We start from the raw sequence: 18,874 nt of genomic DNA on the forward strand, positions 1-18,874 counted from the left end.
CAAATATCGCAAAAGGATTTTTAATTATCAGCATTACAAAATAACTTTATATACAGCAAGTTGATACAGTATTTTGGCATATAGTCTTGTAGTACAGTCTACAAGATATATACACACACACACACACACATATATACCAGTATATATACTATACACACTATACATATCTTATAAACTAAAATTGAATATATGATCATTAATAACACTAAATCTTTTCACTTTAATATGTTTGCCCTATTATTTATTTAATCTCTGATGTCTGTACCAGCTCCCTGCTACCTGACTTTATCCTTTCCTGTGAACTAATCATTCATTCATGAATGCAATTAACATTTGCTGACCATTTACTGTCTACCACAAACCAGGATGCATGATTCATAAGACTCTTCTGTCTCTGCCTCCAAAGAATTTATACATTATGAAAAAAACCAATGCATAAATAATTTATAATTAATGGAGGTGTTATGATAGAAGTACAAAAAAGTGCTATGGTTATAAGAATGATTCATTTTGCCTAGGGACTTTGCTTACCAGAGCTTACATGCTAGAAAGTGATTTTTCTCTTTGTAAACTAAATTGACCTACTGGTAATAAAAATAGCTTCCATTTGTATAGTACTTTAAAAGTGCTTTCACATCCATTTCTTCTTTAAATCCTCACAATGAATGTTCTATAGTGTAATGGTTTTCTTTAAGATACATTTGCAAAAAAAAAAAAGGAAGATATGAGGCCAACTCATATGCAACATGGAAATTCATTTGAAATCTCATAGGTAGAAGATAAAAGCCAGAACTGGAAACAGTAGTCAATTGGAACCTCATGGCAATCATTTCAAGAATTTTTGCGATTTTGCTAATAACAAAGACCAGTTTCTTCACCTTCATCCTCAATGCCATCTCCTCATTTCAAGCCTGACCTACCATCTCACTCTTGGGTTATACCAACAGCCTTCTGACTGGATTCTCTGATTTGTATCTCATCTCCCTCCAAACCATTTGCCATATTGGCCACAAAATAATTTTTCAATACAAATTGGACCACATCATTTTCCCATTGAAAGCTGTTTTATATAGAACTTCACACTCCCTATAGAGTTAAGTCCAAATGCTTTCTCATGTATATAAAACTCTCCATCATCTAAACCTGTTAACTTCTTCAAACTTGTTATTGGTCACTTTCTTCCAACTATTCTTACTGATTTTACTCCAAGCCACCATACTATCTCCATTTTTGTGCCTTTATAGATGCAGTTTTTGGCCTAGAATGCTTTTAGCTCTCCACCATTCTGTCTGGTACCATGATGGTAGACATAGAAAGTATGGCGATTTTCTTGTTTATAACTAAACTTACTTAACAACAATAGCAGAATCTTCACAACATAATTTTCGCTCTTCCTTTTTTTCCCTCTTATTTTATTACTACATAAAATAGAGTTTGGGAACTATTAGTATAACTTTTTCTCTTAAAATCTCAGGGAGAGATTATTATGTTTTTATTGCATATTAAAGATTCATGACATTTATATTCATTTAACATAGAACTAAACTATCTTTTATTGTGAGCATATTTTGTGCTACATGCTAAGTAACTAGCTGGGAATAAGTCAAACAGTGCATATCTGAGTGTACCGCGGATCTCATATTCAAATGAAATAGAAAATAAAATAAATAAATGAATTAAATCTTACATATTGGTGAGCAATACTTCTGAGGAAATAAAAGATGGCCTGAAAAGGAGGACACTTTAGAGATTACAGCCCATGAAGGTCTCTAGGAGGAAATAAATCTTAGATGAAATCTGAAAGATGAGGAGTCAGCCACGCAGTTGGAAGAAGAGTCAGCTGGGCCAAGACAGCAGCAAGCCCAGAAACTCTAAGTCAGAGCAAAGTTTGGAGTGTCTGAAGAACTGAACAACCAGAATAGTTGAGCATGGTGCGTGAGAGGTTGAGTGGTCTCAAGTTGATGGTAGAAGACACAGGGCCTTGTAGACTAGACCAAATAAACCACTGGATGACTTTTTAAAAAAAGGATGAATTGGATGCAACACGGGCTACTGGGTAAAGAATGAATTATAAGAGAACAACAGTGGAAACAAGAGAACCAGTTAGGAGGTTATAATAAGGTTCTGTCAAGAGATATTGATGGATGGGACTACAGTGGAGGCAGTGGCAATAGAAAGAAATGGATGGATTTGAGATACACTTTGGAGATGAAACCGACAAGATCATTTTGGAAGCTAAGAAAAAAAATGTAAGATGTGTCCTAGCTCTCTGGCATGAAGCCACTGGGTAGATGGTGAGCCATTTACTGAGATGGAAAAGACTGAGGAAACAAAAAATAAATGGAGGAAAATTGAGAGCTTCATTTTGGACACGTTATATTTGCGGTACCTCTCAAACATCTGAGGGAAGACATCAAGTAGGTAGTCGAATAAGCAGCTCATACCTCAGAAGGGAGTCCCTGAGCTAGATAAGCAAACGTGGAAGTTTTAAATACAGAGGGGAGGTGAGGTGAGTTAATGCATTGAATATATTAAATGAAATAATACATAGAAAGTAGTAGACACTGTATTTGGCATAGTAGCAAACATGTGCTCAAATATTAGCTGTTGGATGCTGCTTGTGGTTAGGACATTCTTCACAAAGGGTAACCTAAGATTTTTTCACTAAGGATAAATGGCTTTTATATTATTTTCTTCTCAATAGAAATATAAACAACCAGTAGTTGTTAAAAGTTACTCATGTATTTGAAAGCTTATTTAGAATGTTTTACATATTCATATGTAGAAGTAGAAAAGATGAAATGAAAAGGTTAATATTAGAAATAGACGGCATATATAACAATATATTACATAATATAAAATATATATTGTATTGTATATAATAGAAATAGATATATAATTTAGTTTCAAAGGTATTTTTAACAGACCAAATGGAAAATTGGTTAAATTATTCAGATTTTAAGAGTTTTAGCATGTACATACAAACATATATATTCCAGAATGCTGATAAATTAATTTATGACACAGGTTGATTTTTATGCATGGTAGTTACAACTAAGAAAATGCAGTTTTACCCTATACATTGTCTCTGCAATTTACTAGCTGTGTGAACTTGGGCAAATTATATAACCCCTTGGTTCCCCAATTTCCACATCCGTAAAACACCAATAATTATACCCTATCTAATCATGTTGTCACGTGAAATGACAATTAATGTGTGTAAAATGTATAGTACAGTGCCTGAAGTAAACCATAAATGATTGGTCTGTACAGTGGTTCTCAACCCCAGATGAATATTAGAATCACCTGGGGAGTTTTTAAAATGTTGATGTCCAGGCTTCACCTAAAGCAATTACATCCGAATCTCTGGAGGTGGGGCTTAAGCCAATAACAGTTTTTAAAAAAATTCATCACATGGGCCAGGTGCAGTGGCTCACACCTGTAATCTCAGCGCTTTGGGAGGCCAAGGCAGGAGGACTGCTTGAGCCCCAAAGTCGAGACCAGCTTGGGCAACAAGGTGAGGCCTTGTCTGTACAAAAAATTTTAAAAATTAGCCAGGCATGGTGGAGTGCACCTAAAGTCCCAGCTACTTGGGAGGCTGAGGCAGGAGGATGGCTTGAGCCCAGGAGATGGAGGCTGCAATGAGCCTTGTTCATGCCACTGCACTCCAGCCTGGGCAACAGCATAAGACCTCGTCTCAAAACAAACTGAAACAAACAAAAAAAAACCTCCCTCACTTTATGATTTCAATCTATATCCAGGGTTGAGAACTACTGATCTATAATAACTATCACATATCATATATGGGCATGTAATGTTTGTGTATGTGAATTATATTCATATAATATTGTGTCATGTCAATTAAACAAGTGGTCAAAAGAATTTAAAAATCTGTCCAGTGATTTAGTTTGAAAAAAATATATAAATTGGAAGAGTAGATAAATGATAATCAGGGCTTACATCTCTGGAGTAAGTTGCCTGCGCACAATCACCATCTCCAACATTCACTAGCTTATAACTTTGGGCAAGTTACTCAACTACTGTTTCCTCATTTATCAACTAGGGATAATGAAGATGCCTATCTCTCATTGTGTTGTTAGTAAAATGTGTGTAATATTGTCTGGCATATCACAGGTATTACATATTTATTATTTTGGGAAATTTGATGGAACTGTTGCTGGGAATGTAAATTAGGTTCAAACACTGCAGAAAGCAGTGTGGCAATTCCTCAAAGAGCTAAAAACAGAACTACCATTAGACCCAGAAATCCCATTACTGGGTGTACACCCAAAGAATGTAAGTAGTTCTATCATAAAGGCACATGCACGTGTATGTTCCCTATAGCACTATTCACAACAACAAAGACATGGAATCAACCTAACTGCCCATCAATGGTAGACTGAAGAACATGTGGTACATACACACCATGAAATACTATGCAGCCATAAAAAAACAAGATCATGTCCTTTGCAGGAACATGGATGGAGCTAGAGGCCATTATCCTTAGCAAACTAACGCAGGCAGAGAAAACCAAATGCCACATATCTTCACTTATAGGTGGGAGCTAAATGATGAGAACACATGGACACAGAGAGGGGAACAACAGACCCCTGGACCTACTGGAGAGTGGAGGGTGAGAGGAGGGAGAAGATCAGGAAAAATAACTCATAGGTACTAGGCTTAATACCTATGAAATAATTTGTACAACAAACCCCCATGACACGAGTTAACCTATGTAACAAACCTGCACATGTACTCCTGAACTTAAAAGTTAAAAAAAGAAATTTGATGAAAATAGGTACTTGGAATGAATATTACTAGTCATTAATATTCAATCTGAGTAACATACTTTTGCATTAGAACTGAAAAACAGATGCTATACCAAAGGTCTGGGGTAACTGTGAAGAAACATTCTCTAGACCTTATATGAAAGATCAAACTAATCCTCATTTCATATTAGCTATTTGTCATCATAGAAAACAATATGTTAATCTTGCCAAGACCTATATAAAACACCATAGAATATGTTAGTAAAAGTATCCAGCATCCCTGAAGCCCTGAATCCCAGATATTACACGACAAACTGCTGGGAATGTTCAAATTATAACCATATACAGATCCTGTGTTAGGTGCAAGTCCTGGAAGTGAATTTTCAGTGATGAATCCCTCTGTCTCGACTGGTTTGACTTCCCCTACTTCTCTAGCCTTGCTCAAACGGCCTCACCTCACCCCCTTGCTCCATCTAGGCAACACCCTCTTCCCTTTCCATAACATGTCCTACTATTTGTCTCCTCCAAGGCTTGGCTATTCTTGCCGACACCTCTTCCTAGAATGTTCTTCCTATTTCCCTCTGACCATCTCACCCCCAACCTACACATCTTTTAAGATTCAACTCAAGTACTAAGCTTTTCCATTGAAGCCTTTCCCCAATGCCCCAGGTTGAAGTAACAATTCCCTCTTTTTTAGCTGCTTACACCATGAACAGAGGGCCATTTAAAACCATCATTGAGGCCGGGCACGGTGGCTCACGCCTGTAATCCAGCACTTTGGGAGGCCTAGGCGGCCGGATCATGAGGTCAGGAGATAAAGACCATCCTGACTAACACCGTGAAACCCCGTCTCTACTAAAAAATACAAAAAGTTAGCCGGGTGTGGTGGTGGGCACCTGTAATCCCAGCTACTTGGAAGGCTGAGGCAGGAGAATGGCGTGAACTCAGGAGGCAGAGCTTGCAGTGAGCCGAGATCACACCACTGCACTCTAGTCTGGGTGATAGAGCAAGACTCTGTCTCAAAACAAAACAAAACAAAACAAACAACCATCATTGAGCCTCCTTAAAGGCCAGAGCACTTGTCTTATTTATTTATTTATTTATTTATTTATTTATTTATGCATCAGCCCCTGACACAGAGCCTGGCTCATTTAACTGATTTCATTGACTTAGAGAATGGAAGGAAGGGAGGGAAGGAAAAAAGAAACAACATCCATTTGTAGAGTATATGACCTAGAGGAAGGACACCAACAATGAGCATGAATGTATAAATGAAAACTTGTGGCCGCTGGTTTCAATAAGATCAACAGAAAAACCATGCTGACACTCAGCCCAGTTTCTCATAAAGTTAATGCAGCATCACATCTCTGCTTCATGAAGAAGCACTGTTCCGGATTTCGGTTAGAATCAGAAGTTTACTTTCAAACACTGAAATTCTCTAGATTTCCATTCTTAATTAAATTAACTCCCATCTTTCAAAGATCTTCACTCAGGAGCTGAGGTGACAGGATCACTTGAGCCTGGAAGGCGGAGACAGCAGTGAGATGAGACTACAGCACTGCACTCCATCGCGGGTGACAGAGAAAGACCCTGTCTCAAAAACAAACAAACAAACAAACAAACCAAAAAATAAGAAAACCAAACACCACAAATCCTCACAAAAAACAAAGATTTTCTAAACTGTTGCCGCCTCTTGGAAGTCTTCTCCAGTTTAGTGGAGACAAAATTATGAGACTCACAAAAATTTCAGCACAGTAAATTAAGAGCAGGAACTCTGGGATACTGTTTCTACTATTAGCTCTGTGGTTTCAGGCAAGCTGCCTAACACCTCTGTGCCTTAGTTCACTTGCCTTTGAAATGAAGACAATAGTAATATTTATCATGGATTTGAAAAGGGTACTGAATGTTCAGAATAATGCCTTGCACATGGAGAGAATGACATAAATGTTAATAGTTTATATTATAAATTGTTAATATATAAATGTGACTATTAGAGGAAAGAATTACTGAATTTTCTTCTTTCCTTCTATCCTTCCCTAAACAAGAATGTAGTTATCTCTGTTTTAATTTCTATAACATTGCTTATTTTATAAGTTCAGGGCCTAAACATATTGGCCATAGAGAGAATATACTTTCACCATTCATATGAATAAACAAGTCTACATTTAACTTACAAAACAGGAGATTTCTCTTCTATAAATCCTTTGTAATATTTGTTGCTTCAGAGTCTATATTAGCAACAGTGAAACTTGGCAAGATAACCAATCTTGTGTAATGGCAGAGAAATGGCAGGACAACCTTGCCTTAGATTTCTAAATTTCAAATAAGGCAGTATCTGTCAGATGCATGGGAATTTTTTTTCTGAACTAAAATGAGCTGAACACAAGTATAAAGCTTATTATCAATCTCATTTTCAGTTCCTTTGAAATCTTTAGTGAGTTGCTCCTAGCTAAGAGACTAGCCATCAAAAAAAAAAAAAAAAAAAATCTATGTGTGGTAGAGGATTAGGTAAATCAAATGCCTATAGAAGTTGAGAATCCATCATTCTTGTTTCCATTCTCCAGTGAAGAGGGTAAATCTTATCCTCTACAGTAAATGAACTACAGAAGGCTCCAAAGAGACTGAATCCTTTAGACAGTATAGGGACCTCTGATGTCATGCCTAAGGAAAAGTTACAGTATGTCCTCAGCAAGGAAGAAGAAATAACAAGTTAGTAAATTATCTCTGTTTACATTTACAACAAACAAACCAATCATTTCTATGCACAGTTTGTACCTAAATTTCAAACATTCTTGATTATTAATGAAAGAGATTATGTTAGAATTCACAAGTAAGTTTGATATCTTGTAGTCTTACTAGAATGAAGTTCCTACATCCCCCAAAGAAATACGTTCTGCTAGTTCAAAGGTCTTTCTATGCCTTTTCCACAGTCTCTCTCTCTCTCCAGATTCTTCCTCCAGCCTCCAGCCACCAGCTCAGACATTTTATCTTGTTGAGCAATAGGGCAGACAACTGGATTCACAGGAAACAAGATGGGGTGAACAGAACACAGGAATGTAACTCGGAAGACAGTGGTGATTTTGCCACTTACTGTTGTGTCTTCATGAATATACTTGACTTTAGCTTTCATTTACTCACAAATCAAATACAGATAATAGTATTACCCCCTCCCTCCATCTCACAAAGTTACCTTGAGGACACTGGAATTGCTTATGAAAGCAATTCTAAGCTGCAAAGTACTAAACAGAAGTCCCTCTGATCCCACTCATTCTATAGCAGAGAGTTTAGTACTCAGTGGCCTCTAGTTTCAGACTGTCTGAGTTTAAATCCAGGCCCTTACTTATTGATTGTGTCCTTGAATGAGTTCATGCTTCAGTTTCCTTATCTGTAAAATGGGGCTAATAATAGCATCAATTTATAAAGCTATTATGAAGTGTGAAATGGAATGGCACCTACGTGGCACTTAGAACAATGCCTAAAACCTAGAAAATAAGAGTATGATCCAGCAAGCACTTCTTTAAGTAGCTACCTTTTGAGTATAGTGGAGCTTTGAGGATTCTAAAGAATGGATAAGATCTAGCTCCTACCCATCTTTGGAGATTTCACAAACTTGTGAAGAGTGGACACTCACGTAAACAAGTGCTGTGACAGAGATAAAATGAGGCAAGGTACAAGGTACAGATTCATCCCTAACTCCCCCCTCTCCCCTTTTGCCCTTATTCCATTTCCCTGCTCTCCCTAGGTAAGTTTGCCCGATAATCCCATACACTTTCACGGCCTCAGCTATCAACTGCACACCAACAAAAACCAAGATCCATAGACCAAAACCCTACTCTTATTCTCTGATATCTTCACTTAGCTTACTCTTTCCCCCCCCCAACCACTCCTCAACCTGTACCTCTTTCAACTAACCCCTCAAACCTAATAATTGGCCAAACTATGACAATTACATCAGAGAAACATGCCCACTCCTCAACTCCCGTATACATCTACTATATTCACCTTAACTATTGCAGCCACCTGCTAAGTATCTCAGTGCCTCCAGTTTCAATCTCCTTATCTGCAACCCATTCCCCATGCAGCCACCTAAGGCGTTCTAAAAATTTTTATCTGTTAACAATACTCCCTCTAAAAAAAGTTTTGGTAGCCTGCCTTTGCTTGTGGAACAGTGTCTTCTTGGGCCTGCAGCACTCTTAACATACGTCTGAGGCTCTTTCCACTCTTATCTTATTTCCCAGATCTCAACGCAAAGAACACTCAGCGTCCTTTTCTAGATGGCATGTGCATCTTCCATTACTCTCCACTTTTGCTCTTGTTGGTTATGTTCTCTCAAATGCCCCACCTGCCACCTATCCATCCACTCATCTTCCAATGTACAGCTCAAATGCCACCGACTGCACATCATTTGCCCTTCTTAATAAATTCCTCAAGACTTATTATTCTTTCACATGGATTTGTATATAACATGTAGGTTAAACCATATGAGTTACCAGTTTTTGGTAGGTCAAAGTGGTCAAATAACTGCAGTTTCCAGTACTTGAACCTATAACATGATATGTTCCTCTTACAGCATTTATCCTGCTTCATCAGACCTCTTTCTTTAAGTATACTTCCCATGTACTGTGTCGTCTTCATCTTTCCATGCCCAGTGCCTCACAGAGTGCCAGGCAAGAAGTACATGCTCCAAGAAAGTGTGTAGAATTCAAGGTAATTGCTGTGTATGGATCTTAACACTTTGTTGAGCTCTCTTAAGTCTAGGTCCTAATCTTACTCTCATTATCTAGAGTCTGCCAAAGGTAAATGTAGCCATCCAGGGCTGTCTGGAAGAGAGTCAGGATTGTAGGTATCCCTTTCCTTTCCCCATTTACATCAAGACCCAGCTCTCTACCTACTACCTAATTACTTAACCTAGGTAGGAAAACATCAGCCTCCCAGGTTGTCCTTTCTTTAGGCAGCAAGTATGTAAAATGCAATGATACCATTCAGGGCACTTAACACATTAATTCACTCATTCAATCATGGGGCTGTGATTGGTACTGGGAATATAGTAGTAACTAAGGCAACTAGAGACTATGAGTTTGGAGTGTTTTAAACTATTCTTCAAACTTTTTCCCCAAGAATTACTCAAAGAAACTGAAAATTTTCCAAAACATAGCTTGCATATTTGAACACTTTTAGATGTCTCATACATACATTTTAAGTTCTCTAAAAATATTGTAAATTGAAATAATTGTTGCAAAGGATATAATTTCAGTACATATTTTATTTTGTCACTTTAAATTACTATTATTTTTAATGTATTTAATGAAATCTGAATATCATAACAATCTGATACCCATGACTATCTTTTTTAATGAGAAAGATGTTTTAATTTAAAAATTTCAGATATTTTTTTCTTTGAACTCACATTTGTATTATACTTTGCCCTTGAATTTTATACATTTATATAAAATCAAAACTGTGGTCCTTCATATTTAGCTCAATTTATGGAACATGTGTACTACATATATTGGCAAACCAGTAAGCCAAATTGTACTTTCCCTCCAGAAAAATTCTGCCTTTATTTTTCAATTCAAACAAATGTGTTAATTTGCATTGCAAATAATGTTATTAAAACATGGAGGCTGGGCACGATGTCTCACACCTGTAATTCCAATATTTTGGGAGGCCAAGGCAGGCATATCACTTGAGGTCAGGAGTTCGAGACCAGCCTGACCAACATGGCAAAAATTAGCTGTGTGTGGTGTTGGACACCTGTAATCCCAGCTACGCAGGATGCTGAGGCCAGAGAATTGCTTGAACTCAGGAGGCAGAGGTTGCAGTGAGCTGAGATCACAACCCTGCCCTCTAGCCTGGGCAACAGAGCGAGACTCCATCTCAAAACAAAAATCAACAAAACCCACAAACATTGAGAAATAAGTTACAAAATGAATCCTATAAGACAGATTATGAAAGGACGTCAAACTTAATATAGATCTAATAAAAGTAACGCATCTCATCAATTATAAGAGGAATATAAATTAATAGGATAATTCTTATCAACTAATTTTAATAAAGCAATGAATGTGCAATTTATCAAATAATGACTATATCATTCCTCTAATAAAAATGCATATCTCTCTCCAGTCAAAAGATAGAGAATGCAGAATGAAGCAAACACAATTCACTCATATGCCATCTACAATAGACACACTAGATTCAAAGATATAAGTAAGTCCAAAGTGAAAAATTAGAAAATTGTACTCCATACAAAGAGTATTCAAAAGAGAATTGGAGTGGCTATACTAGTATCAGACAAAATGGGCTTTAAGACAAGATTTGTTACTAGAGTCAAAAAAGACATAATGATAAAAGGGTCAATTCATCAGGAAGACAACAACAAAAACATAAATGCACCTAACAACAGAGCCTCCTAAAACATGAAGTAAAATACATAAGTTGAAAGGAGAAACAGATATTTAACAATAATAAGTGGAAACATCAATAACTTGCTTCCAATAGTGGCTGAAGACTTGAACAACACTATAAACTAACTAGATATAACTTATCTATAGAAAACTCTAAAAATAGCAGAGTACACATTCTTCTCAAGTACACAGTGAAAATTTTCCACGATAAAGCACATGTGAAGAGACCATTAAAAAAAAACTCAATAAGTTTAAAGACTGTTAAATCACACAAAGGATGTTCTTTGACCACCAAGGAATACATTGAAAAGTCACAATAACAAATACATTTGGAAAACACAAATATGTAAAAAGTAATCTAAACACTTTTAAATAAAAAATGGTTTTAAAATGTACCAGGCAAATCAGAAAATTATTTGAGATTAATGAGACCAAAAACACAACATACCAAAACTTATTAGATACAGCTTAAGCAGTAATCAGAGAGAAATTTGTAGCTGTAATGTTTATTATGAAAAGAAGGAAAATCTCAAATTAATGATCTAAACTTATATCTTACAAAACTACCAAAGAAGAATAAACTAAAACAAAAGCAAGCAGAATAAAAAACATTATAAATATTAAACCACAAATAAATGAAATAGATAATAAAGAGCAAACATCAATGAAATAAAAAGTTACTTATTTAAAAAATCAGTAAAATTAATGAAAGCTTAGTGAGGCTGAACAAGAAAAGAGGAATCAAATTATTAAAATCAGGAATAAAAAAAGGGATCTCAGCACCAACCTCATAGAAATAAAAAGGATTAGAAGAGAACACTATGGACAGGATGCAGTGGCTCACATCTGTAATTCCAGCACGTTGGGAGGCCAAGGCAGGAGGATCACTTGAAGCCAGGAATTCAAGACCAGCCCGGCAACAACGCAAGGCACCATCTCTAGAAAAAAATTAATTTAAAAAAATAAGTAAGTAATAACTTTTTAAAAAAGAGAATGCCATTAACAATTATATATCAACAAATTAGAAAGTCTAGATGAAATAAACAAATTCGCAGACAAACACCAACAACTTATACTAAAATAAGAAGAAATGAAAAGTCTGAATAGATTTATAACAAACACAAATTGAATTAACAATTTTTAAACTTTCCACAAGGAAAGTCTAGGCCCAAATGGCTTTACTCATCAATTCTACCACAAACTTAAAGAAAAATTAATACCAATCCTTCACACACTCTTAACAAAAAATTATAAGAAGTAATACTTCCCAACTCATTCTATGAGATCAGTATTAGTTACTCTAATACCAAAAACAGATGAAAACATCACAAGAAAAAAAACACTACAAGCTGATAACCCCCATAAACATACATGCCAATAGTCTCAACAAATTGCTTGCAATCCAAATCCAGTAACATATAAAAAGGATTATACACCATAACCAAATGAAATGCATCCCAGGAATACAAGGTTGGCTTAAAACATGAAAATCAACCAATTTAATATACTATATTAATACAATAAACCAAAAACTACAATCATCTTAACAGATGGAGAAAAAGCAGTAAAGTAGCAATAACTTGTATATCAACTGTATGGTGAAATAATAATTATTTGCATATATTGATTTAAATAAAACACATTACTCAAGTTAATTTCACCTGTACCTTTTTAATTTTTAAAATGTGGCCAGTGCACACCTGTAATTCCAGCAGTTTGGGAGGCCAAAGCAGGAAGCTAGCTTTAGTACAAGAGTTGGAGACCAGCATGGGCAACATATCGAGGCCTCATCTCTACAAAAACTTTTTTTGAAAATTAGGTAGGCATTGCAGTGCACGTCTGAGTCCTAGCTACTTGGGAAGCTGAGGTGGGAGGTTGCAATGAGCTATGATCACACCACTGCACTCTAGCCTGGGCAACTGAGCCACACCCTGTCTCTAAAAAATAAAATGTGGCTACTAGAAAAGTTCACATTACATATATAGCTCACATTTATGGCTTATGTTATATTTCTATTGGACCACAATGGTCTAGACATATCCTAGTTCGAAGATCAGTGTTCTAACAGCATTTGGTGTTTTCATACATATTTCTCTATGTTATTTATCAGAGCAGAAAACAGAGAATGAGAATGGTTAACATGCCCAGGTAAACATAACCTGCCCCATAGGTGTCAGAACTGGTAGTGGGATTCAGTAATAATCCTTAAAGTCAGAGTTTGCCCTAATTGCATAATTGGTCTCTGGTCTTCCTTAGAGGGATTAAACAGTCATTGAATATGTTTAACATTTAACTTTCAGAAATTTTTTCTGTTTTCCAGATCTAAGAGGAATTTAGCTTTTTTTATTTTTCTCATTTTTTATTTGGATATCTCCTTCCACTGCTAGCAATCCAGGATTTCACTGCCATTACCAGCCCCCATGTTGTCTGGTAACTGTTTTGCTTTGTTTTTGCTTTGGTTATCCATTCTCCAGGACTACCACTGTGTTCAAGCTGGCTTTCTCATCTGCTCTTTACCTTGAACTGCATAGTAGATGACAGCTAAGGTGTTTTGTTAGTTTGTTTAAACATCTATTTTGTGTCAAACACTGTAGAAGACTCTCTATTTAAAATATTGCTAATTATCATCACCATAGCCCCCGCTTCACAGGTAATGTTTGTCTTTACCTTCACAGATGAGAATACTGAGGTTCCCAAAGTTTAATTGCCAAAGTTACATAGTAACAGAGGAAGTTGGACTAAAAGCCAGGTCTCTGACTCTAGCTCTGGTGTGTCCATCATATTGCTCCTCCCTATCTCTTAATATGGGATGAATATGCATCAACTGTGGGCCTACAAACAATGGTATTTTCATATATACGATTTATGTCCTTATGACAATCTTAAGAGTTTCTTATTCTCTGTACCAGTTTGTCTATTTTTTTTCTATTGAAAATTGAAGTCTATGTTTTTTCTTATTGTTATGAATTATGTACTCCAATGTTAGTACAATGGCTTACACTATAAATGAATTTTGGATGTGAGATGACATAAAGTTCTATAATCCTTTCTCAAGTCCAATGAAAAAAAGGAGACAGCAAAAGTGAATTGCTAGCACTGACAATGAAGCACTAACTAGGACTAAAATCAAATATCCCTCTTCCCTCCAAATGTTTTTCCTCTCTTGTCTTTACATTTAATCAATCCTTGCACAAAGGTTGGTCATAATGCCTGCTACCATTTAAGCTTCATGATATTTCTTTTTAACTGAACATTCACAGCTTCCAAAACAAACATTTAAAATGTTGAATCTTCTAAGATTCTAAACAAATTAAGGTCAAATTTGATAGATGCAATGCTCTTCATCTACTTAAAGTCTACATATTTAATATTTAGTCAAGATGCATCACTTTTCTCTGCCTAGAATAATTTATCAATTGACGCGGTTAGCTTTCCACAATGTGGAAAAAGTATAATATATCCAATATATACTGCCAGGCCTCATTCTTACTATAGGAGAAAAATGACTAAGCATATGTGAGGAATATCTCTGAATTTCAGTGGGATATGTTATTTTGAAAATAAGATGCTTTTGCTCTGAGGTCTGTACTACCAATTGTCATTCATGTAGCTAGGTGTCACTTTGAAGACTTGAAGGATTATCCCTTCCACTCCTTAACTTTTAGTAGAAGCAAGGACTGTTGCTTTAACAAAAAAAGTTTTATTTTTTGATATTATAATTGTATATTACTATTGAACACACAGTGATGTTACATGTATACAGAGTTGAATGACTAAATCAAGCTAGTTAACATATCCATCAGCTTAAATACTTACATGATTTTAAATCTAACTGCAACTTTGTACCCTTTGACCAACATCTCCCTGTTCTCCCAGCCCCTGGCCTCAGTAACCACCATTCTATTCCCAGCTTCCATGAATTTGATTGTGTTAGATTCCACATATAAGTGAGAACATATAGTTTTTACCTTTCCGTGCCTGGCTTATTTCACTTCTATAATATCCTCCAGGTTCATCCATGTTGTTGCAGATAGCCAAATTTCCTTCTTTTTTAAGGCTGAATAGTATTCCACTGTGTATATATGCTACATTTGCTTTACCCACTCATCTGTTGGTGAACACTTAGGTTGTTTCTGTGTCTTCGCTACTGTGACTAATGCTGCAGTGAACACAGGAGTACAGACATCACTTTGACATACTGGTTTCAAGTCCTCAGGATATATATACCCAAGCACCATTTTTAAGCATGTGTCTCTGTGACTCTGTTTTGCTCAGGTACTTGCTGAGCAGTGACCCACTCTTTGTCTTTGCTTCTAGCACTAGCCTGAGGGCCAACTAATGAAGCAAGAAACTGAGAAATGAGGAGATGGGGGCATTAATCTCAGTCTATGCAAATTATCTCGAGCAAACAACTTTACCTCTGGGCTTTGGTTTTCCAACAATAAAACAAAAATATGATTTGCTTTATCTACTCACAAAGTATATTGTGACAAGAAAAGGAAATCATAGAAATCTCATTTCAAGCCAGGATTGAGATGAGCTTCAGTGTGTAATTTTATCTGCCCTCTTGTTAGATTTGCTTTACCTCAATATTCTGTAGAGATCACAAGGCTCCACCCATGACCAGCCTGGCAAGGTCATATTGCCCCAAGTAGGATTCCAATTTAGGAAGTCAGTTTCAACCTACAATCTCACTGTTTATGACTCTGCCCAGACAATTAGGGTTGGGAATTATCATAACTAACGTCAATAGCATTTATTTACAGTCTCTGTGAGGATACACAGAATAATGTATGTTTTCTGTTCTTTTCACAGTTACACCTATAGTGCCTTGCACAGTGTCTGGTACAGAGTAGGCACTCGACAAAAGAGTTTCTGAATACATAAATCAATCAATAAGAACTAGGAAAATTAAAGAACATATAAGGCATAGCGACTGCCTCCAAAGACTTGTAATTCAATCAAGTTGATGTGGCCTTAAAGTTACAAGATAAGTAGCAATAGAGAAGGAAGTCAGTCTACGTAAGGGCCCAGTGACCATCGTGACAAAAATTACTGGAGAGGCTGACAGGTTCTCTCCTAGGTGGGGGTATTGGAGTGGGATGATAAATCCCCCTGATGCCACAAAGGGTAACAGAGAACTTCTGTTATGTTTCAGGACTACACTTTGTCATCGGGGAAGATTTTTGATATTTTTCTTTGTCAATGAGTTCATCCCGTGGCATAATAACCAGAATGGAGATTGTAATAACCAGAATGAAACTTTTAGTTTGGTATTGTCAAGGAAAATAACTTTTTTGTCATTGTCAATATGGTTATTCATTTTATTTTTTCTCCAGTAAACATTAGTTAACAATGCTACAGAATCGCACATGTCTTTGTAAAGCATGCTTTGGAAACATCTACCTCGTTCCCTCCTTCCATCTCCCTCCTTCCTTTCCTTACCTTGTTTTCTCCTTTTCTTCATCTTTTCTTCTTACAGCATTCATTGGGCAATTACTAATCAACAAATACTAGGCACTTGTGTTCTAGGTACGTGAAAGGCAAGGGGAATGCGGAGATGCAAGAAGGAATTACATTTGAGCAACATTTCTGCAGTATAATTGACAGAGCATGGTTGCCAATTGTTTTTGGAGAGTGAGAGAGATGAAGGAAGAGGATGACTCATGTGTCAGCTTGAGAAACTGGTTGTGTGATGATGACGTCAGTCAAGACAAGCAGCAAAATAGAAGCAGATTTTGGGGAAGATGTTGAATGCAGGTATAGACACATTGAATTGATGTGGCTGAAGGACACCCAGGTCAAAGTGTTAAATAGGCAGTTGGAAATATGATTTTGACCACGAGGCTAAAGAGATGGATTCGGAAGACATTAGCATTTAGATGATGTTTGAAAACATGATAATAAATTCATCTAGAAAAAGTAGGTAGAAATATAGAAAAGGACCAGAAACATAAACCTAAGGAGCTCTCGCACGTAAAGAATACATAACGATAAAGTGACGGAGGAAATTATGAAGGAAGGTTTAGAAAAGTAGGAGAACTAGAAGTAACTGAGGGTGGTACTATTCTTGAGTGCCACATCAATAAAGCACCTTGAAGTTGGACAAGGTCAGAATGAATCTTAATTTCTACTTTCTCCTTTTCCAAGTCCAAACCAGAACTAATTAGCTCCCATCTAAAGACTCAAAGTTTTCCCATTCTATGGGGTTAATTACATTCATGGGCATGGGCTGTGCCACGGAAAACCAGCAGCATGGAGGTAAGGCATCCAGTTGACCTTAACTGCAGTGCCTCCTAAACTGGTTCCATTTCTACGAGCTGGGGTCTTGATTCCTCTCCTTGTTCAAGCTCCTGCAATGAAACCCTGTGTTCCTGGAGCCTGGAGTACCAACTCAAGGCTTCTGAGACAGGAGTCTTGCCCCTTGTACTCCAGGGTTATCTATTCCCCAGTGTTACAGTCCTGGGTTGACTTACCTGTCCTCATGCACTTATCCTATATCTGACAATGACTGGAATTATTTTTGGCTTGTTTAAGAATCCTAGGAGCATCTGCATGGTGTTTGGATAGCTCCTGAAAGCAAATTAACAATTTATAAACAGACCCTTGTATTACTATTGTATTCTTTTAGCTATCATTTCCTAAAATTGCTATTTATTAATTCAACAATCCCTTTATTCAGTGCATGCATTTCCCAACTCTTGAAAGCCTACTATGTGCAAGGCATTGTTGTAAGTGCTGAGGATACAACAGTGAACAAAACAAGGCATGGACCTTTCCTCATGGGCTTGTGATCTTATAAGAGAGGACAGATAAACAGTTCAAGTACATAGTGGGTCAGATGGAAAAACAAACACCTTATAAAAAATAAGAAGGCTGGGAAAGAGTGGGGGGTTGTTATTTTACAATGGTGGTCAGGGAAGACATCACTGAAAAATGACTTTTAGCAGAGACCTAAGTGAGAGAGAAACTAAAAAAAAAAAAAAAAAGAATGATTAAAAACATGGTTAAGTGAGCCCAGTTGCTACTTAGGAGACAAGTATTCCAGGTGTGGGAATTGCGAGGGCAAAGGCCCTAAGGCTGAATTGGCCTGGGCTGTTAGAGAAATAAGCATTCCACTGTAGGGAAGTTTTCAGAGGGGTTGGTGGCAGGAGCGATTCTGAAGAACCTTTTGGTTATTAAAATGTTTTGACTTCTATTCTGAGAAAATGTAAGTATTTAGTCAGAGGAGCTGACATGACCTGTTTTCCATTTCAAAAGTATCATCCTGGCTGCTATGTTGGGAATAGACTGGAGAGGGGCAAGATCAGAAGCTGGGATACGAGTTAGTGGGTGAGAGGAACGATCCAGGAAGTAACAGTAGCCTGGCCCAGGCTGCTTGTGGTGAGAATGGGGTGAAGTGCTTGGATTCTGGATATATAGACACTCCTCGCTTTATTGTGCTCTGCTATCTTGTGCTTCTCAGATAATGAGTTTTTTACAAATTGAAGGTTTGTGGCAACCCTGCATCAAGCAAGTCTATCAGCACAATTTTCCCAACAGCATGTGCTCACCTTGTGTCTCTGTGTTACATTTTGGTAATTCTTGTGTTATTTAAAGCTTTGTCATTATTACTATAACTATTCTGGGGATATGTGATCATAATATTTGATGATACTAGTGTAATTGTTTTGGGGCACCACAAACCACAACCATATA

At 36.8% G+C, this 18,874-nt stretch overlaps 1 long non-coding RNA gene across 1 annotated transcript in view; it reads right to left on the reverse strand.

Annotated features, from left to right (window-relative positions):
* LOC114678133 (uncharacterized) overlaps nt 1–18,874 on the reverse strand; it is a 93,228-nt gene that overhangs the window by 67,115 nt on the left and 7,239 nt on the right. The window contains exons 3-4 of the long non-coding RNA XR_003729400.2: nt 15,145–15,335; nt 11,964–12,114 (exon numbers count right to left, since the gene is read on the reverse strand). This is a non-coding gene — a long non-coding RNA (uncharacterized LOC114678133). The remainder of the gene's footprint in view (nt 1–11,963; nt 12,115–15,144; nt 15,336–18,874) is intronic.

The sequence above is a fragment of the Macaca mulatta genome, chromosome 5 (assembly GCF_049350105.2).
Source record: "Macaca mulatta isolate MMU2019108-1 chromosome 5, T2T-MMU8v2.0, whole genome shotgun sequence".
NCBI lineage: Eukaryota > Metazoa > Chordata > Mammalia > Primates > Cercopithecidae > Macaca > Macaca mulatta.